Here is a 25,524-nt window from a genome sequence, read left to right as displayed (position 1 = left end):
TTGAGGGGACGAACTCATTCAAATCAAACTAATTTCTACGAGAGATTATTCCGATGTATAAACACAAATACTTTCAAGTTGTTTTTTTTATCGAGGATAACCTAAGGACGTACAGTAATGGAGTCCATCGGGCAATTTGATACTTTCATAGTTTCTCGATATTTCATAACCCCTAGACAAGGCCGCAGTTAGAGCGAGGCTAGCAGATACTGAGCCTCCCCTAGATCTAGACATATATAATTAACCAAATGTGAATTACAACATCGAAAATCAAAATAAAATGTCGTGTTTTATTAAATAAGCGGAAGTCAGAGCAATAAAAAGGTCTGCACCGTCGGCATTGCGAACCGGTTATTGCAATTCGTAGAAAACATCTTTTAGTTTAGTCTCTGTTTCTCTTTCACGTCTACAGGTTGATAAGTGTTATCGCTATTTGTTTTAAATTACGAGTACCATAAATGATTTTCACTTCAGTCTTCAGTCGCACGTCTGTTATTACATACGGTAGACGTGATTAAATTGTTCCGTTATTTTTATGATTATAAATCACTATCCGAAAATAACAATAATACAATATTTTTATTACATATTAGTGCTCATTCACAATGGGCATAAAACATAACGATGTCGTAAGCATTAATGCATAAGAATTTATGTTTAGTGCTCTATGCTTCTATTCGTTCACAATGAGCATAATGCTTAGGACATCCGTATGCTTTATGCCCATTGTGAATGAGCACTTGTGCTCATTGTGAAGGAATACAACCATAGAGCACTAAACATAAATTCTTATGCATTAATGCTTATGACATCCTTATGCTTTATGCCCATTGTGAATGAGCGCTTAGTATTACAATGCATCTAGCCAAACTGATATATGGGTCCTTGCAAAAATATGGATGACATCAACACAAAATTTTGTAATAGAAAAACTCACTTGTAACAAACGGTTAACACGTTTGTTTACCTTTACTCAAACATTAGATACATATTTTTATTTTGGCTTATAATGGTTGACATAAAAAACAATAAAATTCGCAAAATCAAATCTTTTAATTTTTCGAAAGAGCTGGATTTGGCAAGCTGTACTTTATGGGCGAGGGAAGTGCTGTCAAAGTAATCTTGGACGATTTTTTTTATTATTAAATAGGGGGTCATTCACTTCACCACTTTTCACTCTTTGCAGTTCACATTGGCTATGAAAACACAGACGGCCGCGACCAACCACTAGTGTCTACACCATTCGCTCTATTTTTAAAGTCACAAACATTCACAGAGCGGGCTTTAAGCTACGAGCATCCTGCAAGTATTGATTTATACTTCACTTGAACAGGATCATATTTCTGCTGTCTGTCGTACTGTTAAGTGTCCTTTCTACCTCCAGTGCAGTGTTTGTTTCATGTAAGTATTACCGTGATTTTATGTATTTTACGTCCGCTATTGCAACTTTTGAGGAAATAACCGGCGTAAATCCAGTTTGATTGCGTTAGATTTGTCTGTCCTTTTCATCGGGGCAACGTGACACGTGGAATAAATTTCAGGACAACGGGGCGTACTAATATTAGGTGTGTTCCAGCGGTGTTGCTGGGCTTAAGTCCTTCAGTACTAAATATTCCAGTTTATTCTAAAATATTAACTATTTTCGTCTGTATCATTATTCAAATAAAGTGGAAACACTTCGCCCCAGTACATGGAACTCGACGAATTCTTAACATTTAGAGCAGGTCATATCAGTTACGTTGTAAACAATAACACTTCCATCGGTCAACTTTCCGAGTTTCTTGAGGATATTATGAATCACAAGAGCAGGGTGAAGGTCTTTTATCATATCATAATGCCGTAAAAATTTTAGGCATTTAGCCTTGAATGGATACTCGGAATATAAGTGGCAAGGGCTTTGTTTTTAATCTCAGACTAAATATCCTTTCACAGTTTGATTTGATACCGAACGTGTCTTGAAAATTGAGTGTGTTTCTTAAAATTGATGACCGATTTTCGTATAATAGCCGCGACTTGCAGTTATATTCGCATTTTTGCTGTACTTCCTGTGCAGATAACGTAGTTGTCATCGGTTCATTCAGAGATATTTATAGCTTACCACCTTGCACTGTATAATTTTACAATTTTCTGGCATTCTGTGAACTGTACTTGTATACCTTTTTAAAGAAACTTGAACAAGGCGCGTCAATAGTGCGAAATTCATTAGATCGATTTGTTCTTTACCGTTCGAAAGAATGCTAACTTGTATTTTGTTTTTTTTATTCTCTGCAGCGGTCATTTTTACTGTTGGTGATTACAATTGAAAAATTTTACTTTTAAATAAAATTATTATAAAAGAATGGACGGTTGTAATTGCCAGCGATTCCTCATGTTGGCAGGTAATCGACAGGTGCAACAAAAAATTATTTCATAACAATAACACCATTTCAAAGAATTAAACGCAATTAAAATAATTTTATCTTGTCAATTTATTGCAGTGATTCTACGATGCCAGTCAAACATCCACAAGAATTTCAAAACAGGCAAAGTGTGAGCCGATGTCTTTTTCAAGATAACGAAAACGAAGAGCCACTTGATCCAAATCTCCAATTAAGAAATGGTCAAACAGCACAAGAGCAATGGAATTTTGATTTTGTTAATGAAATTCCACTCGAAGGAGAGTGGGAATGGGAACGTGTTACCAAATCCGACTGAAATATTTATCAGTTTGCATTAATATACCTATAATAATTAATTACGTGGTGCAATGTTAATTTTATTCACAATTCGTCTACTGGAGGCTATTGTTAAGTTTTATTAGCAACTTTCTTAGAATTCTTGTGTTTGTTTCTAGTCTTTGTTTTAATAAACTGTAAATTCTGTGTTAATACAACCAAGTCGATGGCAGCTACCAAAGTATGTACGTAGGTTTAACTTATAAAATAATGTATTTACAGGGTATTGAAATAATGTGATATCTGATTTTTGCTTTCTATTAAAAAAGGCAAGTATTAACGTTGTAGCTACTATTGTGTATAAAAATTATGTAACATTGTTGAAAAGTAGTACTTAATGTAAAAGTACTTGTGCTTCTAGAGATCGTCTATTTTATTAATGGTATTCTATTTAGATATCATTATCTTTGCCAAAATAGTAACTACAACAATGATTAAAGCTGTTCTTCCAGTTTCCGACATTTCACTTTTTACAGAAAACATATTTTATACAGTGTTTTAAAACTAAGGTAAATTTTCCAAATGTAACCACCACCGTGCCATAATACATTTTTATATTCTAGTTATCTTTATTTTTTTCACGCCTCCTACTGATACCTCAAATCACAAGAAAACTATTTCCCGGGAAGACAAATTTGGGACACAATTTTTCTTCACTCAGTTTATTCATTTTTGCCACCGTCACACTTCATTTTTGATTGCTCACCCACGCAGAGCTAGATCGGTGCAAATGCACTTCAAATTTTCCAGACCATGAAATATAAACAGCGCACTAAAAAATTATGTTAATTCATCTTTGTCAAAAGGCAAGACAGGATGGGTGTGATTCAGATTGTCGAATAAAGACCGGCGAAGACGCTCAACCATGAAGAGTTAAATACGTTAATTTCTAACCCCTCACAAAGCGCGTCGTGCCTTTGTTGAAAGTGAGTAATAAATGAGATCATTTATTTAAGCTCAGAAAAACTTGCTAGAATTTCGAGAATTTATTTCATCTAAATGTTTGAAATATGACTGGGCACTGTGTACTCTGTACTAAAGTGACTTTTGATAAATAGGTGGGTCTTGACACATTTTAAAGAAAAGAATCCGGAAAACTTGTGTATCGTTTCAACGGGAGTTGGAGATTCTTTTAAAAGCTAAATAGATTGCATGAAAAATTTGTAGGAGTTACATTTTCGTGTGTTTATTTTAACAGTATTTGTCACAGGCATGTGTGCAACTGAACATGTGGAAGATTCATTTTGTGGATTCGTTTACAAAGGTTATGTAAATTGCAAGGTGGCGGATATTATAAATTTAGCACGTTTTAGTACCTACTTTGACTTATATTCTGCTGCTACTGATTAATACACTCAAGTAATGACTAAATTTGCAAATGACCACTCGACGATGATGCAAAGTCATTCAGCTGAATGATCGATCGATCGTCTAAGCAGTAATTGGAACAATTACTTTAAAAAGTAATGCATTACTTTTACAATTCCTTTTTGCTCTTTGAAAAAATTTGATGAGGACACAATTTTAGATATTTGTTGTATGGATCTAAAGGGGCAACAAAAAACGTGTTAGAATGAAAAAGACAGTGAGTGATTTATTTTACTAACGCATTTGTTACAGACTCACATCAGTAAATAAAATAAAAGAAATAAATGCTTCACGCAAGAGGACTATATTCATAATTTAAATTCAATAATAACTGACACTCAAAATTTTCGTCAGCTAAGGCAGCCTAATTTCATTCCACTCTAGCTACAAATAAAAGTTCGATGCGAACTGCAACAACTTTTAAACAAAAATTTGCATTGGTGGGAGATTTCAAAATATCTAATTGGCTACGTGTAAATGTATCGTAAATATTAGTCCACCGATAATTACCTGCGGACGCAAATCTTTTAATCTTTAATAAAAAGGATGTTCTTAAGTGCTTAAAAGTCTGTCTTTAATTGCCTTTTACTTGGCATTGTGACTTACAGATTAAATTTAGAAAACCTTAGAGGGTGGACACTCTCATAAAATTTTATTGTCCGATTAATAGGGATTTGAAAGGACGCGCTCTATGAGTTACCTGTTATAGATTTGAGTGGACCAGAAAAAATGGCTAAAGTTTGTTTGACCACAAATTTTAAATATTATGCCCCTGTTTACTCAATTATTTATTAAAATATTTTATTTCTGTAAACCGCAATGGATTTTGTAATACAATTTCTACTAATGTACCTTTTTGAACATTTAAAATTGATCCATAAATAGCGAAAACCAGATAATCTCATACTTATCACAGTTTTAACGCGTTGTAGTTTTTTTTTTTGGCAACGAAATTTAAAAAACGGAAAAGCAGTCTGGGTAGGACTTTTTACGCTCATTTCAACGGCGTGAAGTTTATTACAATCGGACGTATACTTTTGGCAAAAACTTGGACAGAAGTTTATATGTACTTCCCTATGTTGGAATATGCTTTAGCTCACCCTTAAAATGATGAAGAGCTTATGTATATTATGGTTACCTGGTTTCTTAACAAATTCTGTGCTAAACTGGTTTTAGATTTTAACTCCCTACTGGGTTAATCCTCTTTTTATGTTAGTGAGATGTTAGCAGTGTGGCGACCTATGTGTTTACCCCCACTTGCCGGAAGATCGTATTTTCGCGCTATTTGGGGGAACCAACCAGTGGACGGAAACAGCCACCCGGACAAAAGCCCCGCCGGACGCTTACTTGTAATTGAATTACTTCCAACCACTGCGTTTAAGTAAATTTTGTTTATTTTCTGCATGTTTTAGTATTAACTTGACAGCTGAGAGTAAGTCGAATAGATAAAAATGCGGTCAAAAAATTGTTCCTTTTATTAAACAATAAAAATTAATTACGAAAAATTCATATTTGTTGTAATCAGTTATGCTATTTAAGTGGGTAGTAAAAACATCTCATAATTGTTGTTACCAATCACAGGAACCTGCAGTTTGATAAAAGTATTTTCCACCATTTTCCTATTCTAATCTTCTCGTGATAGTTGTGTTGTTGTCAGGTCGTATGATTCTAGATTATTTCTATGTTTGTTGTTTTTCATCCATTCAATACAATCTCTGTGTTATACAGGGCTTTTATAAATGATTCTAAGGGCGTAGTTGCCATGGATTTCAAAAATCCCGCTTCGCTGAAATTATGCCCGTGATTATGCATCATTATGACACATTAATGTCTAATGTCTCACTTGTCACATTAATGTCTAATGTCATTTGTAACCTGTCATTTAAAGTCGTCATTTCGGAAGTCGGAAATTGACGACTTGAACAGAATTGAACAATTGAACGAAAAAAAAAAACTGTTGACGAAAGAATGTTACAGAACATTTTTTAAATTAAAAAGAGAGTGAACATGTGCCTTGAACAGAATGATGAACATTTTCAACCTTTCCTATGATGTTTAACCGCAATAAATTTGTTTCTTTTTATCGTAATGAATTAGTTTTATTTTTTAAAAACATATGAAGCGTTTAGGTAACCAGTTACACACATGTGTGTGGTCCATCTTTGTCATGCATCCTTGGGCACTTTGCACGGATCTCGGAACACTTAAATCTGAGAGGCGGCACGTTTACATGACCTACTGCGACCCTACAAAAATTTATAAAAACCCTGTATAATTCTTTTTTTTCCAATCAAAGCTTTGATGATTTATCATCTACCACAGTGATGACTTGTTTTCGATAAATCATTACAAAGCCTCAACAGTTTAATAATAATAGTGTCGGGTGGATGGCGCTGGCGACAATAACTACTCATGGTCTCCTAAGATGCCTTCGGTAAACGTCATCCTATGCTTGAAGTTCCCTGACAGTGTTGGGCAGTATCTAGATACTTGTATCTAAATAAAGTATCTAGATACATTTTTGGGTATCCAGTATCTGTATCTAGATAAAATCGAATTTAAGCAAAAAATATCTGTATCTAGATACAAAAATAATTGCGCAGATACAGATACATTTTTTTATTTCACTTTTTTTTTCAGTAGTTGTTAGTTGAGTTATACTAGTAGTAATTTTTGATACTTCATGTTGGTGATTTTGGTCACATAAACAAAAATAGAGGTAAGAGGTCCACTAATAGTGTTCTGTCACGGAAATTTTCATATTTTAAATACCATCATTTCCTACATTGTACCCTTCAGTACTTATACATCTTTAAATATAATCCTGAGGGGTAATAAATCTAAGCCATGGTAAGATGGGTATTTTAAAAACCATAAACCACAATTCACCATTCACTGCGTTATACCCTTGTCGGGGCAATGCATTTTATCTGTGTACCTGAGCAACCCGGGTCCGGTAGGCCCGCTGGTTGTATTTGTGCTATTAAAGAAGAGTAATTTTAATAGTATATTTGTTTAAGGTATGTTATTATTTTTACAAAATAATAATTGCGTGTTACATAATGATTAATTTTTTCAATTAGCACAAATTAGTTCTGTAATCGACTAATCGAATGTTTAATACATACATTTCTCTCGCATAAATCGCATATTTGTTATTGTTTTATTCCTTTATTTTTCAGACAAATGTAGCATCTTTTCCTGTTGCCACATGTGTCATTTCTTCACTTTTTCATTGTTGGACCTAACGCGAGGCGGGCTTGGCAGGTCTGTTTTGCCCTAGAATGTGCCGATTATGTTTAAGTGTAAATCTTGGGCAATAAAATTAATATATTTACAACTCTCGGTAGAAATAATTTATCGTAATATATATTCTCAGAAATCGTGAAACGAGATTAAAATAAAATGAGTTTCAACAAAAATCTGAAAATTTAAAGTTGCACTCTGGTGAATCCGGCCTGCCAGGCAGCCTTTGATCCTACAAGGGGTTTAAATACCTTTCTAAGAAATTGTACTTACTTTGCCTTAAACTGAACTAGCAATTCTTCCTATAATGTATATATCTACCGCACCGGGATAGACGATTACCGGACATGCTCATAAAAACATCGTAAGCCAATATTGAAGAATAATAATTTATGACAGGTTACCGACGTTTGAAATATTAATTTTAATGCTGGAGATAATTATTAGATATACTCAAACAAAACTTGGACACTGTAGTATGGGAATAAAAACAAAAAAAAATATTCTTTTTAAGCGTACGTAATAAATATTGCACAATTTGCGACACATCAAACAGCGAAGCGATGGCCTATTTGCAGGAAAAAAAAAAGATTTTTCAGTCTTGAATAACTATACTACAGTAAAATGTTTATTTTTTAAATTTAATACCACAATCCCTTCGTCTACATCTGTGCAACGGGTGTTTAGTAGTGGAAACCAAATTCTGACACCAAGAAGAAATAATTTAAGTGACAATACGTTCGAAATGTTGTTATTGTTTAAAAAAATCATTAAACAATACATAAAAAACGCATAAACATTTTTTTAGTTATTTTATTCGCCAAAGCTTCAAAAAGTATCTGTTTCCTTGTATCTGTATCTAGACACATTTCGAAAAAATCGAAAACAATCTGTATCTAGATACTTTTATCTTCCATATATCTATATCTGTATCTAAATACTTTTAAAAGTAAGCCCTAACAACAGACGAGTCTGTCTGACTACGAATACTTTTTTCCACTTTTAAATAATAATTAATACTAGAACATTTTAATGATATTATACATAGATAGAACTGAATTTTAGTTGATAAAATGTTTCTTGGATCGACAACTATGAAATAAACTGCCAAATAGGTACCATGATAACACCATTATTTTCAAAATAAATTTCATGGTTTGCTATGCGACATTTATTTTTTTTTTTTTTTTCAAACATGGGGTAGAGTCTTTGCCATTTCTATTGAAACACCACTTGTTAATCGTAAATTTGGCAACGTTCATATTCAGACAATTTTCTAACTAAAATCCGTTGTCAATCAACCGAAAGCTGTTACCAATTGCTAAATTTTAAGCAAAATCAATAAATAGGTGGTGTTTCAATCGAATTGGCAAAGACAATATGTATCAGTATATATTAAATGAAAAAATCTACGATAAAAAGTAAAAGAGGTGATTTTAAAAATTATTCAATAAACTTTCTTCCAAAAATTCACTTTGCAAACTATTCACTACATGTTTTAATAAATGTAGAAATATCAGAATATGAATATATTTAATATTTTCATTTCCTCCCAGCTTTGATATTGATGTACTCGTACAAGTAATATTATTTGACTGTACTATTCTATGATTCCATACCTAATTCTTACTCTCATTCTCACTTTTTTACAACTGGCCGAAAAATAGCATAATCTCTTATCGGAAATACACAAAAACACAAACTAATTTTTACTTGACACAACATGTATAGATTTAGAATAGTGCATGACAAAAACGCTAAAAACTAACATTTTCGAAACGTTTTCAAAAATTAGTCATTATTAATATGATCAGTTACACCGAAAAGAACAATTTAAAATATTGTTAAACCCGGCGCCTCCACCAAAATAATAATTTTCATTAAAATAAATTTCCCGAAAGTTAACCGCATTCCTAAAAAGAAATTTATTTTAAAAAAGTATTGAACCTTGTAGAAGAACAAAAACTCTATTATAAAATTGAGTCAACGAATTCAGAAACTAGTTTAGTCATCTTCACAACTTACGTAGAAGTAATTATCTTTAAAACCTCATCACTAGCATATTATGGTGATATTTTAGGATATTCAAAAAGGCTTTTCTTTCCTAAACAGCCGTTTTTACTTCTCGAGCGTAAGCGAAGAAAGTATTGTAACCGAGTCCATGGGGCGACTTGCTTCTTTCATGTTTTTTCGACATTTAATGACCCTTAGAATACGAAAAAAATTGTCTTCCGTTTCGGTCTGTCTAATTTCAGAAACTTGTTCTCAAATTTTGTATGTATATTAAGAATATCATGTAGATGGTAAAACACTAATCAAAATTTGACTAATCATCTCCACCAATAATTTGATGACGTTTGTTCATTGTTTTGCGTAATTAACATTATCTAAATTTTATGAAACAATATACTCCTGTACTTGTGGTTCACGAATTTACCTTGATTTTGTTTGTTATTGAAATTATATTTGTTTATTGTTTAATACGTAAGAAGACAGGAATGTCGCACCCGCTTATACTTAATAATAATAAAATAATAATTACCATAAGAACAGCTGACCCAAAATTATAATCGACCCGTTTTGCATAATTATTATAGCTTAATTCATTAAATCAGTCTTCTCCGTCGTTTTGAGGAGACAAATTCAATGAAATGTCATTTTCATTTTACGCAGATGTTTCTTATAAGAACGTGCTAATAGTCGAATTTTTTTGAGCTATAAACATAAGCGGTCGAAGTCACGCATGTACTGCGACCTTGAGAAAACATGTTTTCCTGTTGGTTATCTGTTTCAAATATTTTTTATATTGTCCGCACTTGTGCGCACTGCGCCCCCTTGGAATTTGTGCCGATGATTACTTGATAGAGGTGATCACAAAACAAATAAAATTTTATAGCTTTTCAAAAAACAGAGATTTGTTGAACTGTGCTTCAAGGACGAAGAAAGTTCTGTCAAAATAACATTTGACCATTTTTTTGTATTTTACTATATACACAGTAGTGATAGTTAAATCATATTTACACATTATACCCAAAACTACTGACGTTAATAACAGAAATTATCAGTGATATGAGCAAAATTTAATCTTACGTATAGTTTAGGAAATGAAAATATACCTCATATAATTTTATTGTCAATAACGAGACGAATAGTAGTACAATGGTAAGGAAGATTTATGGTTCACACCAATTTACCCAAATTTGTCGTAGAACATTTAGCAAGTAGTTGTCTACAATTTAAAAATTAGTGGAAGTCAATAGACGCCCAAGGCAGACTCCGCACAAGAGTTCTGGTCAAAGTATACTTGAAATAAAAATTCTGCATATTTTGTTTTTATTAATTTAATCTTAAAATTACGGTCATTTTTGTTGGTGAGTAAGGATGGTTGCACTCCGGACCTGTCTACTTTCTGACATCTTCTGGCTTATTGGCAATAAAATTTTATAAGGTATATTTTTATTTTCTAAACTCTACCTAAAATATAAAATTGAGTTCAAATAAAGTGATGGCACAATTTTTCAATTAGCAAACGAACAGTTTCAAATATATGAGTTTAATTTTATTTCTGTTAATTTTCTCTTTCATTCTTTTATAAAAATTTTTTGCAAACAGAATATTTGCAACATGGAAAAAACTGTATCTTCTGCACAATACATGCTGCAAAAATTTCAACACCAACTTTTGGTGATAAATTATTTTTTTTTAGCTGGATCGAATTGTACAGGTTTTTATTATATATTATGTAATTTTGTAACACATTTAAAAAACATATTGCTGTGAAAAGTCAAGTATTACATGAACAGAATGTTTTATTTTTATTCGATGTTTTGACATCAAACTCTATACTTTTTCCTGGGAAATGATAAGTAAGAATAATAAAATATTTTGTTTTTATTAGATCAGAGTATGAAAAAATAAGTTTCCCATTTCAGTGTCTCTCTCTCTCGTCTCTCTGTCTTCCGGGCCGATTGTTGTGAAATTTGAAACGTATTTTAGGAATATTTAAATGATAAAACGCTAACTATCTATTGCTAATCATTCCTACCAAAGATTTAATGACGTCACCTCAAAATTTTAAATGGTAAATGCTATTTAAATTTTATAAAATAACATACACTTGCACTTGTACCTTATTAATTCCTTCTTGACTTTTGAACTTTGATACCCAGATCTTAATAAAGTTTTACAATTTAACTTTGAAACTGCTAAACCAAATAGTCTGAAATCTTGCAAACGTTTTAAAGTTATCGTAAGCAAATGGTTAATCAAAATGTATCAATTTATCCCCCCTCTAACATTGATGAAGTCTATTCTGTTGAACAAGACGTTTTCATTATTATATGTTGTTATCTCTATCAGACATTCATAAACGAAGAGTCTGTGTATTCTGTAACCGCTTGTAAACAAGAATATCTACCCAAATACCGCGATTTAATAACTCAAGAGACATTAGAGATTTGATTTGATAAAGGGAAATCTCCTGGAAGACTTTCAGTATCTGAAGAAGTTGTTGATGATTTGAGACGACTTGAAGAATCCGCAAACATCGTTGACAAGATTTCCTCAACAGTCAGGAGTTCCCGTTGCAACATGAAATTGAACAAGGGTATTGACGAAAGGATTATAGAACATTTTTGTAATTAAAAGGAGAGTAAACATGTGCCTTGAAGAAAATGGTTGACATTTTCCATATTTACTATGATGTTTAACAACAATCAATTTGTTTCTTTTTATAGTACTTAAGTTTTATTTTTTAATAAGATATGAAGCATTTAGGCAACCAGTTAAATAGATGCGTGTGGTATTTGCCGTACGTCCTTGGGCATTTAATAACGTTTAAAACTGAGAGGTGGCACGTTTTCGTGACCTACTTCGACCCTATAATCATTTATAGAAACCCTGTACAAAGTGATCCACTCAAGAACGGGTCATTCCATTCTTCCTGAAATTTGAGTTATAGTACTGTTATTACTATGGCACTTATTCAAATTGATGTTGTAATAATTTGGATTAACAAAAACAATTTTTGGCTGTGGACCTAAATGCGTAAGTTTAGATGTATCTATACTTTGTCCGTTTAATTTGTGCTTTAAGGTTATAGTAAGCTTGGAAAATTGTTAATTAAAATTTATCTTATCCCCCTTCCTTCAAATTGATAACGTCATCTCAAAATGTTGACCAATAAATGCATACATCTAATGTACATGAATTATTATTGAACTGACAAAATTCATTTAAAAAAAAATTACTTTAGTTTCAAATATAAAGCGTGGTTCCTTTGAAATATATATACTGTAGTTGCATTTTTTTTGGAGATAACACATTGTATGTTTTTATAGTGGATTTGATGATTTGTTGGGGTTTATTTCAACAATAACTGCAAAAAAATATAAAACTATCACAAGAGTTACTTAGAAATTTTTATAATATACAGGATGTCCAATCTAGAACACATGAAAAAACTCTTTAAACTGGAGCACCTTATATATTTTAAAATAATTCTAAATTATAGCTTTAAATAAGTTCTGTTGAATTCTGTGAATGAATATTTTTCTATAGTTTACGGTTTCCAGTAGCGGCTCGTGGTCTTTTCGTTAGGTGAGGCAACAATTTCGTTTCAAAATCAGCAGGTATTAATTAACATGTTGGCAATTACTTTTATTAAAAGACAGATTGTTTATTCGTTTTTATGAAAACAATACAAATAGCTTTGAGTCAGTAACATATCTCTATTCTATACGGGTACACTTCTCGAATAAAAAACATTTAATTGCTTCACACAAACCAATGAGAAGGTTAAAAGACTACAGAATTTGCTTTCTTAGCATTAAATATTAATTCATATGATTTAGGGCTAATTTAAATATATTAATCAATTAATTAATAAAGTTCTCCTCAAATCTGGATGAGAGGTTCTAAATCTTTGACATACAATTGTTCGTCGTAAGAAAACCGTGCTTAAATATTTAAACTTTATAAGAAATTCTGGAGATTATAGATTCTTATGTTGCTATCAGCATTGCAAAACTGACATTTTCATTGTCCTACTATGTTCAAGTTAACTTAAAAGTTTTAATACATAACCTTGTCAATGCACATGCTGTGAACACCTTTCCTTGCGTCTAATTAATGCACAACTAAATGCATTCAGCATCCCTGTTCAGCATTGTGCAGTTTCACCGTGAGATTAAAAAATCCGATCTGATTGGCTTAAGGACGGTAGGCGTTGGTGCCTCCGCTGGCGCTTTGATAAAGCACTGATGACTATTGTCTTACTCAAAAACATATTAGCACCACTGACTAATCATACTGAAGATATCCGTCTATCTGAGGCATGCCTCCGTCTGAAGCTGGCCTACACGGCGGTGATCAGCGCTTATTCTTGTCGAAAGCGCGTACTTCAAAATATGTTACCAAGACGCGTTTTAATAAATCACAGTGTTCCATAAAAGTTATTTGCTATATCTTTAAAATATATTTGAAGTTAACAGATATTAAAACAAAAACTAATAGTCAATTTTTCCAGGGGAGGCACTGCCTCCCCTGCCTCCCCTGACGAGCCGCCACTGACGGTTTCAATAATAATTAGGTAAGTGTTATATCGACTACGCAGCTGTTAAAATTATGCATTAATGCTTTGAATCACCCTGTATACATGTATACAGAAAAAACATATTTGAAAAATCTAACAATATTTGCTTGCCGATACTTTAAACATTGTCTACAGAGTGTATAACATAAAAACAAATTTGGAAAGATTAGTTTTTCCAGAATTATGTCAATATTGTTTAAAAACAACTTCACACATGTTTAAAAATGTTAAGAGACCTAAGTATACAACATAAAACTTTCATTAAGTTTTCATTGTTAAGTAAAGCAAGTAAAAACAAGGAAATCGAAAGCATAGAAAGAGTAGTAATGTGTAATATTAGTAACAAGTAATCCTGTGCTAAAACAAAGTCAGAATTTTACAAAATCGTTAACAAATTTCAAATCAATCATTACATTTTAAATAACAGGAACAAACAAATCTTTAATAAATTACGAAAATGACAAGAAAATATTAAGTTTTGTACATTCTTCTATGTCTATAGAATTTAATGTTATTATGTAGATATCTATTCAAATGTTTAAAATTATACATTTCGATATTTAACTTTTTATCATCTTTAAACAAAATTCTATAACACCGAAAATATTGATAATCTTATTGTAACTTTCACAAAACATAGAGATTTGACTTTTTTCGAAAACTGTAGTTCCATATCTCCGAATGTGGCCTTTTTCTTCGAATTTTTTAGGAAATATCGGTTTTATGCTTTAAACAATGACGAAAGATATACATTTACCACAGGCAGCATACTTTCCGAATCACACCCTCATCAATTCCGCTTAATTTATTTTTCCAATGAATTTAATCAGTGATATAATCAACATTGTTCCCATTTGCGACCTCCCTTTATCTCCATCGAATCATTTTGCTAACCGCCAATCCAGCCGCACAATGATAGAAAGTAGAAATGTTGAGTTGCCACACGTGTTTTCGATGATATCAGCAGCAAAAGAGTTCACAATATCATAAAACGTTCATTTAAACTTGATGGTGCGGGTACCTGGACAAATACAAAGCACACGTTATATGTTATCTGATTCTAATTCGTATGTCGAATCACGTGCCTTTCTAAACATCTGTCAAAGAACCCTTTAGTCTTACTCGATGAATACTTCATAACTGCTACGTTTATTCCACGAGTGTGCTTAGAAACCCATTCTCTTCTATTGATATGCTAGTAGACATCTTGGGTGGTATCTGCCTTTACAGAAAATCTGTTGCATTTGCAAAAATAATTGCTTCAACGGTCGAAGGCCAGCACTGCCGTAAGTGTCAATGCAAGCTCTTATTAAGTAATTGTTTGGGTCAATGAGGTTATATTAGAACCAATTAGATGATGGAACGGGTACGAACGAGATTTATATTTTTTTAATTTTATGCAGTTTTTTTTGTGTGCATGTTCAGGCGTGCATTATTTCATTTCACGCTTGAATTTTCCGTGAAATGGGTATGTCGTCCAGCCATATGGCAGATGACACAAAAGGGTGTAACATTTCTCTAAACGTCCATTAATTTGCCTGCGTTTTTTAACTATCGAATGTCGTGGGTGACATATGGGCATTGATGTTTTGGAAGGATATCAACAGCAAAATACCGTACTAGGACATATGGTTGTTTTATATCAATTATTAATAATTTCTGTGTTTGATCACGGCATTCATTTAAACGAACTTAATTAAGTAATTTGTAGTTTCACTTTTAAGTATTAGATGTAGGGACCATTTATTTTAATTATAAGTGTAATAAATTACTCATTATCAACGATTGCTATGACATAACTATAAATTACTTTCTTAGTTTGGTGTATGTAGCTCATACTTATCCAACACACAACAATATGGCAATCCATTTGACCACATTTATCCAGTTAATTCCCCAGTACATATAAGTATGGCGATTTTTTTTAGCTTGACTGAGTTATAAATTTACTTTCTAGATATGGTAATATATGCAATTTTAAATATATTTTATAATTACTTCGTTGTAAACACAGAATTAAACGAAATTCAAAACTACATACAGTGAGTCTCATTCTCTTAAAGGTTGACTTTGTGTAACTCAATTCTTAGCCACTCTCAAATGGAGAGACTATGGCCACAAATAATACTTCAGTTTAAAATGTCAACGTTGTCGCTAAATCACTATTGCCGGTAATAAAGAATGAATGTCTTAGGACAGAACCCTACGATGTGCCTCCTGTTATAAAACTGATGACAATTTGTGTCCTTATATTCAGTGGAAAGGACATCTTTTATAAATATATTATGAAACAAGTTAATGAAATCCTTAGATAACTGAAAGAATTATAATACTTAATAAGGAAAGTATGATGCACACTGCACACGGTCAAATGTTATATAAACAACACAACAAGCTGTTTCTGTTTGTCAAATGATTCATATGAATGTTGCATAAATAACTGTAATTAAGTTTCTCACATTAAACCGTTCAGCCAGAAAACCGGGTTAGTAGAAGTCATTAGCAGAATGATCATAAAACCTACCGTGTAAAATGAACTCTAATATTTTGCAGAAAATTGTCTACACTTCTTGTAAAATAATAAAACCAGGATAAGAACCATAAGGAGTGAAATTCACGTTTTTGTTTGTGATGGAGAACGAATTGAAAAATTGCACACATAGAGTTGCGAAAATTTCGTGTGGATCGAGGACCGGATGACTTTTTTTATGCACACTGCCTGTAAATTTAATTTGGATATTTTTTTTTGTGATAACTTCTATGCATTAAAAATATGTAGATAATAATAGTAACAATGGAAGAAACTAAATGACAACCAATTTATTTTTGGACGATCTATAAATGTGTTTTGACACCCTACATATATTTTTTTAGAGATTCTTGTACAAGTTGTTTTTCTGAATTCATTAATGTATCTATCATATTTTAATTACCCATACTTCGCCACTACTTTTGATTCGAATGCATTATATTACGAAAACACAATCTCATAACTTGTTAATTATGCGGCCTGGTGCGGAGTGCACTTCTCCTCCCTTGACAGGAAACGGATTAACAATTACTTTAAAAATATAAATTAATAAGTTGGGCGCAAGACTATGCCTGTCTTTCTAGTGAGTTTTCCAACAAGAACACGTATATCAATTCCAACACGTGCACTGAAATACTCATAATAAAAGAATGTGATGTACTGTTCTTGAATTGATCAATAAAAAAATCGATTTGAAGAATTTATTCAGTACTTCGCTCACACTCAGAGCGGTGACCTGATGCGTGTAGGTAAAATTTCGTTAATGACAATTTTTATAGATAAAAAAATTGATCAATAACGTTAACTGATTCCTTATTTCAAAAAAAAACTAATAATATATAAAATGGGACACCACCAATTTAAATGTACTCACTGAGCTTGGACTCTCGAAGTTGATTGTAATCGAGTCCATCGGATGAATGGCCACTTTTATGTTTCCTCGACGTTTCATGACCCTTACAGTACGAAAAAAATAGTCTCCCGTCTGTCTCTCTGTCGATCTGTTTGTATCCATTTTTATTCGACATGTAATCTCCGAAACTCCTGGACCGATTGTTGTCAAATTTTGAATGTATATTAGAAATATCATATAGATGGTTAAATGGTAACTAAAATTTGGCTAATCATCCCCACCAACAATTTGATGATGTCATTTCAATGGACTGTATTTTAAAATGATTTGAATGTTATGCAAAAATATACTCCTATATTTGTAATATACGAATCCGTTTTTCGCAAAAACAAATTGGATTTGGCTTTTTACTTTTTTTTTCTTGCCTTAGTAATACGGTGTGATTACTTTTCTTTTATGCTGTGACTCGAATTATCCATGTTGATGATATAATATTGAGAACGTTTTGTTCGATTGTGGCTTAATTAATAATTTTAGTCTTGCTTTGAGAAAAGAACTGATTCAAATCAAAGTAACTTCTACGTGACATTCTTTCGATGTATAAAGATAAATAAATACTTGAGCTTCAGATTCCTATTACCTACTACTAAAGGACAAGGGATGTTATTTATGCCGCTGGTTTTTACTTTACAGCGGTTATCACAAAACGAAAATCGTAAAATAAAATTTTATCATTTTTTTAAGAGCTGGATTTGTCGGATTATACTTATAACCCTCAACCAATTTTTTATTGATCAAATTAAGAACCTCATTTTCTAGAAAATGTGAGAATACCCACGTCTTTATTTGATTATTATGATCAAATAAGAATAATAATAATCATATTCAAAACATGTTGTTCCATTGTGGCTTAATTTATAATTAAACAAAAAACAATCGAAGTTAAAGCATATACACTGATAATATTATTTGCTTTGATTATTATAGTTCATATTGTCCGTAAGTCTGCACGTCTGCACATACACCAATGGTTTTTAATAGATAAATCAGAAAACAAAAAATATATATATAATTTTTGAAAGAAGCGGAATTTGTTGGATACTACTTCAAGAGCGAAGGAAGTACTTTGACAGGGATGTCTCGAGAATTATTTTAATCGAAACTAAGTAGGCTGGCTGTAAATGTTTTTATGACATTAAATTAATTAAAAAAAGAACATTCAGAATTCGAGTGCAGCGAGCACATTTAGGTGTTACTCAAAATTATAGGTTGGTGTCCCTCCCTGGGAAGTTAAATTATGATTAATAATAGAATTTTTAGTGTCCAAAAAAGTGAATTTTTGAGTACTGAAATCGGAGAGACCCCAGCAACTGGAATGTGCTCGCTGCGCTCGCATTGTAAAAGCTTGTTTTTTTAAGTTGTAATTCTAGAGATTTCTTATTATTCAACACCTAGATAGCTTCTCTGAGATCCTTTCTTAATCACTTCCATGAGGCTACCGCAAAAAACTGCATAAAAAGAGAATATGTAGATTGCAAGTGCAGCGAGCTTGTTCAGGTTTTATTATAACAATTAGTATAAAATTATAAAATTTTGAGGAAAATGAAGTGAAATCTTGAGTTGATCAATAAACTATGAAGAAGCTCATTCATTTTTTTTGGGTCACCCTGTACAAGTAATTATAAAAACAATGAATAGGTATATTGTAGTAACTAAATTTGAATTACAATTTCGCGCTGAAAAACAAACAACGCCGCGAAATCGCATTTCAATAATTTGAATTTGAAAAAAAAATTAATTACGAAAATTGTTACACATAGGCAACCACGTGCAATTTTGGTAGTTGGTAGCTCTCCTAGGGAATTTCTGGATAGTATCTAGTGAGAGGGTTGGTAGTGAAGTGTGCTTGCTTTGTAAAGGGGTGACACGTCACTGTTGTTTTGTTTTGATGTAAGTAAAGGCACGCGGTAAAGAAGCTAGATTAAGTTTAGTTGGTTTGGTTTTTGTTTAACGAAAATTAATCGAATCGATGACGACGCCACAGTTTCCCCAACATGCGTAGGTAATTCTTGCGGTTTTTCCAACCGGAAATATGCGAATTTTCGACCGACGCTAACACGTGGTGTAAATTTGATCTATTGTTTGTAAATTCACAGTTCATGTTAGGATTTTAATCGTTAACTCGTTCTAACACAATCTAGCAGTCATGAGATTGTTCAATTAGAGCACTTGCTAGGAGACTTCATGAAATTCACTTAGTCGGGATTCATCCTTTGTTTATCAAGTTATAAATAAGGTTTCTGGATGCTTATACTTAAGTCTTACATTTTAACACGTCTTAATTCCTCACACAAGATTGTTAATAGTTCATTTACAGCAGTTAAAATTAATCTAACGTTGTCCCACTCTAGGAAAAGGACTGTAAAAGTGCGGTAGAATTCATAATATCGTGGACTGAGGTACGGGGGAATTAAATTTTCCCCTTAAGCAGTTATCAACATATCACCATCACATCATCGAGACCTATTTTCACGCGACGCTGGAAATTATATCACCGAGAAGCATTTCTCGCGAAATTAGATGCATTTTGTGTTTATTTATTATGTGTTTTGTTTGGGATAAGCTGGGGACAGTTCACGATATAAACTCTCAAAGCTAATCGTTTTAAGTAACCAATCACTTAGATAATGGCATAATTTAACATCATGTACAGTTTTGGAAATTTCATTCTAACCTATAAAATTTTATTGACAATAACGAGACGGACAGTAGTACAATCGTAAGAAATATTTAAGGATCACACTAGTTCACCGGCATTTATAGGAGAACATTTCGCAGGTAGTTGTACTCATAAAATAATGGCCATTTTCGTTCGTGAGTAACGATGGTCCCTGAACGAACCTGGATTATTCTGCTTTCTAACATCTGGAGATTACCGGCACACAACAACTTTAAGTTGTAAATATCTCTTACTATTGTATTGCCATCCATGACTCCATTTTAAAGCGGGAAGTTTGGGTTATCACAATATTGACAATCACAAGTTTTTGTACTCTATGGGCTATGAGAAAACATTTAACCCTATTAAAGTTTCTACACTTCATCAGTACCTAGTAAAATTTTACAACCGCTACTTTGAGGGATTGTCGGACAATCCAGGGGGATAATGACGCCAATAAAAGGAGCGTGCCGCCAGTGTATAGTGGGCTAGAAACATCCAGAGTTGCATTGAATTTGTGATTTATGGTACTGTGGGTCCAACCTTCATGGTTAACTTTGAAATACTAATAAAATTTTATTAGATACTGTTCAAGTGATGGAACTATACAATACTTACTTAGCTTACAGCCGGGTCGTAAAAATATAGATCATAGCAATAACAGTGTAAGACACAAAAGAGCCTGTACGAGAATTTGTAAGCAATGAGCTGTCGAATATTCTTCTTGTACGAGTATAGTATAAAAGTTTCCTATATAATTTCGGGTTTTTTGCGAAAATCTAGATGCCTCGGAGAAAACCTCAAGGCGGATTCATAGACCATAGATAAAGAATATGTTATTTTATAAATTAAGATATAAATCCCTGATTAGGGAATTATCATGCTCAAGATAACCTTAAAGCTTGAACAAAGTTTTAATAGGTTTTATAGTTTCTAAGATATATTATAAAACATTGTTTTTTTCCAAAAATCTATATACACAAAGTTAAAAATAACACTAAATTAAATGACAGGTATAAAAGCATATCGTGGTACACATATGCGTAGGTACTTGTCTAATAAAATCGACAACAGACAAACATACGGAACCAGGAGACGTACTTTTTCATATGCTACAAAACATCAAGAAAATATGACTTTAATCTTTCGTCAAATGGACCCTATCACAATATTTATATGATTAATTTTGGGACTAGTCGTAGAGTTGACTTGTTTAGGAAGAACTTTTTATTGAACACTTTTTAGTACTTTCAAGAATAATAATTCTTCTACGTAGGTATAATTTATTTTGTTTTCACTATCTCTAACCGATTACCCTTTTTATTAAATCTAAAATAAACTTGTTTTATTGATTTATTATGTTTGTTCTCGCGATATTGATATTGTTATCTAACTTAAAATTATAAGATTCTCAGAACAAGTACAATCAGCCGGAATGGTTCAATGACTGTTTCAATACATTATTGTTATTTTGTATTATAATACAATAGTTCAACCTACAAACAAGTGATTGGACGCATGTTGCTTTATCTGTTTACACAGAACTACAACCACAAACCGCGAAATTTTGTTGTGTGTTTATTTTTCCAAAAACTTCTCTTTATCGCTCCGTGTAAAATGAAGCGAAACGCGGTTATCTAAATGCAGGTGTCGATGCACTTGCCTGAATTTCGGTGGTTATGCCCGACGTGATTTCCTTTCCAGGTGCGGAAGTTCGTTGTACTTACCTCTCAGATGAAAGAACAAGCCCCCAACAGGTGCCCTTTCAGATAGCAGTTCCCGCCATGATCGGAGATACAAAATAACAACCGAGTATTAACCAACAGCGAAATCTGATGTCAGAACTGCAACGATTATTAATTAATGTGTTACAGGTTGTATACAAACACAAAAAGGACCACACCCAGAGGTTACTTTTTGTAATTAAGTATGTACTTAGTTTGAAAAAAAAAATTAAGAAGAATGTAGATGAATTTATCTATGTATATGAAGGACGAAAGACTGACAGCTGGTAACGGAAACGGGAACTCTGCACGTTCACATTTTACGGTCTGTGACGCCCCAAGTGAAAGGAAAGTTCATCTACTAAAATCCTTTTATTTCAGTATTTTCCCAGCGAACTGATGACTCGAAAAGTAAAAATGTATGCTTAATTAGGAAGATTCCTACTTTGTTATTCTAAAATTTGACGTTTAGTTAAGACACACGAAATTGGACCTAATATCTACGTTTTACCACTCTATCCAAGAGTAGTTTATTAGTCTTACAAACACAAGCACACTATAATTAAGAAAAATAGCGCTGCAAGTGTGCATTTGTTACAGAGTACAGTTTGATAAAACAGTAAATTTGGAAATCCCCGCTAACTTTTTTATGTTTCGATGGTACACGACCACGTCTGCCATACTGTTTCTCATATTTCACGGCAAGATCTCATAATTTACCATCTGTTCTCTCTTAAATTTAACCATTAAGAACACGTTCACCTTAACAAGGTTAATGCAGAAAAAACGATGGAAACCATAAAAGTAACAAGATCCGGTGAGCAAGGGGAGAGTGTTCGTTCCACCGGGGATCGAATACCCCATGTGTGGGCGCGTTTCCGGTGAAGGAAATTACATATGGTTGAGATGCAGCCAGATTCAGCTGGAAGTGTGTGTGCTACACACCTTGGTTTACCTCAGGAAAGGAAACCACATATTCGTATACGATAAATCTATAGCGGCATGGTTTTAATGCTATTTCCTGCCTTTGTAGGGTTTTGTTAACAAGGTGCGTCTTGCTTGATTATACAAAAGGTAAATAAGATTTCCGATTCACATTGACATTCTTTGAATATCTGGTTTATTAAGGTGGATTATTAAAATATCGTGATTTAAAAAAGTGCGGTAGGTATTTAAGTAATTTCATTAAATGACTAATTTACTCGCTGATCAAGGTCTTGGACCACTTCTTCAAAATACACTTCGCACAACAGTACGAAATATACAAATAAAAAACGTTTGTAAGTTTCACTTAACGTAATTCAAGCTAAACAGATTTACTGTCAAACTCAACCAATTTTAGGTTTTTTTTTACATAAAATATGATTTTATGAATTTAATTTTTTGGTTTCATTAGCTTTAATTAATTATTATTCTGTCATCATTAAATTGCTAAAAATTTTAAAGAATTCGTTTGAGATTCCTGGAGAAACTGTAAATTATCATATTTCCGTCTCATTTCCATGGTTACTCTGCAAAATTCTTGAAATGTCATTTTTTCCTATAAATGACATCTAGTTTTTTGACTGTGTCTGCTTCGTAGTGATACTAAATTTTGGTGGAAATCTCCCCTTACTCGTCATCTTCGGTTAGTATTAAGTAAAGAAATTTCGACAATCTAATTAAACTTTTCGGAAATCAGATGACCACGATAGATTATATGATATGAAAATTACATCTTTATAGTGCCTCTACTGTGAAAAGAATTGGTTTGCAAAATAGTAGGACGAGTATGAACTTCTCTTTTGTAACTTACAAAGCAAAGAACTCTAGTGACTGTTTACAGACTCCTCAACGCAAAATTTGAAAGAGGTTTGGTGTCATAATGAAGATTAATACGCCTCCATCCCTATTCCCCCTTTCCTTCAAAGAAAATTTTCAAAATATCAGATTACTCCTGAAAAAACCACAGCTAGATGATACATTGGGTTATTTCTTGATTAGCAATCTGGATACACAAAAATGCACCGATCTTTATGTGAACGAGGCAGAAGAGGCAACACATTCAGCAACAAGTACTGACAAAAAGCATACCCGCCAAGAACAATTCTTACGCCAGGATTGTAAATAGAAAATTTTCTAATAAATCGCTATAAATATAAAACACATTTTTGCCGCCACTGTATTTTATCCCGAGATTCTTTCACATTTTTTCATTCCTCAAAATAAGATCCAATGGGATTCTAAATTCTTTCACATTCTTGAAAACAAAGACACTTGGCCCTTCCGAAATTTTTCTACATTAAAACAACACAGAAGGGACTCCAAAATGTGTTTAAAATTCTTTCAAAACATAACGCCAAGATTCTTCTACATTCTTAAAAAATAGACCCCAGAGGTCCCTAAGTCGAATTCTTTCAAATTCTATCAAAAACAAAACACGAGGGGTTCCTCAGATTTTGTTCAAATTCTTTAAGAAAATAAAACATCAGAGAATCCCAAGATTCTTTCACATTCTTTCATTCTTCAAAATAAGATCCAACGGGATTCTAAGATTCTTTGACATTCTTAAAAAAAAAGACACTTGGCCCTTCCGAAATTTTTCTACATTAAAAAAAAACACAGAAGGGACTCCAAAATGATTTTAAAATTCTTTCAAAACATAATGCCAAGATTCTTCTACATTCTTAAAAAACCGACGCCAGGGGTCCCTAAGTAGAATTCTTTCAAATATTATCAGAAACAAAACACGAGGGGTTCTTCAGATTTTGTTCAAATACTTTAAGAAAATAAAACATCAGAGAATCCCAAGATTCTTTCACATTCTTTCATTCTTTAAAAGAAGATCCAATGGGATTCTAAGATTCTTTCATATTATTGAAAAAAAAAGTCACTTGGGCCTTCCGCAATTTTTCTACATTAAAAAAAACACAGAAGGGAGTCCAAAATGTGTTTAAAATTATTTCAAAACATAACGCCAGAATTCTTCTACATTCTTAAAAAGCAGACGCAAGGGGACCCTAAGTAGAATTCTTTCAAATTCTATCAAAAACAAAACACGAGGGGCCCCTCAAATTTTGTTCAATTTTTTTAAGAAAATAAAACATCAGAGACTCCCAAGATTCTTTCACATTCTTTCATTCTTCAAAATAAGATCCAACAGGATTCTAAGATTCTTTGACATTCTTAAAAAAAAGACACTTGGCCCTTCCGAAATTTTTCTACATTAAAAAAAACACAAAAGGGACTCCAAAATGTGTTCAAAATTCTTTCAAAACATAACGCCAAGATTCTTCTACATTATTAAAAAATGGACGCCAAAGGTCCCTAAGTAAAATTCTATCAAATTCTATCAAAAACAAAACACTAGCGATCCCTCAGATTTTGTTCGAATTCTTTAAGAAAATAAAACATCAGAGAATCCCAAGATTCTTTCACATTCTTTCATTCTTTAAAATAAGATCCAAAGGGATTCTAAAATTCTTTCACATTCTTGAAAAAAAAAGACACTTGTCCCCTCCGAAATTTTTCTACATTAAAAAAAACACAGGAGGGATTCCAAAATGTGTTTAAAATTCTTTCAAAACATAACGCCAAGATTCTTCTACATTCTTAAAAAATGGACGCCAGAGGTCCCTAAGTAAAATTCTATCAAATTCTATCAAAAACAAAACACGAGCGGTCCCTCAGATTTTTTCATTCTTTAAAAGAAGATCCAATGGGATCCTAAGATTCTTTCAAATTATTGAAAAAAAAGACACTTGGGCCTTCCGAAATTTTTCTACATTAAAAAAAAACA

The 25,524-nt window shown here is 32.5% G+C and overlaps 3 long non-coding RNA genes across 3 annotated transcripts; all 3 read left to right on the top strand.

Moving 5' to 3' along the window:
• The first annotated feature begins 960 nt into the window (after window positions 1-960).
• Window positions 961-3,276, top strand: LOC135119443 (uncharacterized). Its single transcript, XR_010278232.1, has 2 exons — window positions 961-1,401; window positions 2,478-3,276. It is a non-coding gene; the product is annotated as an uncharacterized LOC135119443 (long non-coding RNA).
• Window positions 3,277-21,524: 18,248 nt separating this feature from the next.
• Window positions 21,525-23,047, top strand: LOC135119381 (uncharacterized). The gene is made up of 3 exons (XR_010278208.1): window positions 21,525-21,834; window positions 21,897-22,071; window positions 22,128-23,047. It is a non-coding gene; the product is annotated as an uncharacterized LOC135119381 (long non-coding RNA).
• Window positions 23,048-23,238: 191 nt separating this feature from the next.
• Window positions 23,239-23,893, top strand: LOC135146653 (uncharacterized). Its single transcript, XR_010278200.1, has 3 exons — window positions 23,239-23,373; window positions 23,428-23,515; window positions 23,572-23,893. It is a non-coding gene; the product is annotated as an uncharacterized LOC135146653 (long non-coding RNA).
• Window positions 23,894-25,524: the final 1,631 nt, after the last annotated feature.

The sequence above is a fragment of the Zophobas morio genome, unplaced genomic scaffold (genome assembly GCF_036711695.1).
Source record: "Zophobas morio isolate AGI-343-1 ecotype UQ-CSIRO unplaced genomic scaffold, CSIRO_AGI_Zmor_V1 ptg000002l, whole genome shotgun sequence".
In the NCBI taxonomy this organism is placed as follows: Eukaryota; Metazoa; Arthropoda; class Insecta; order Coleoptera; family Tenebrionidae; genus Zophobas; species Zophobas morio.
This window is presented reverse-complemented; position numbering and strand designations above follow the sequence as displayed.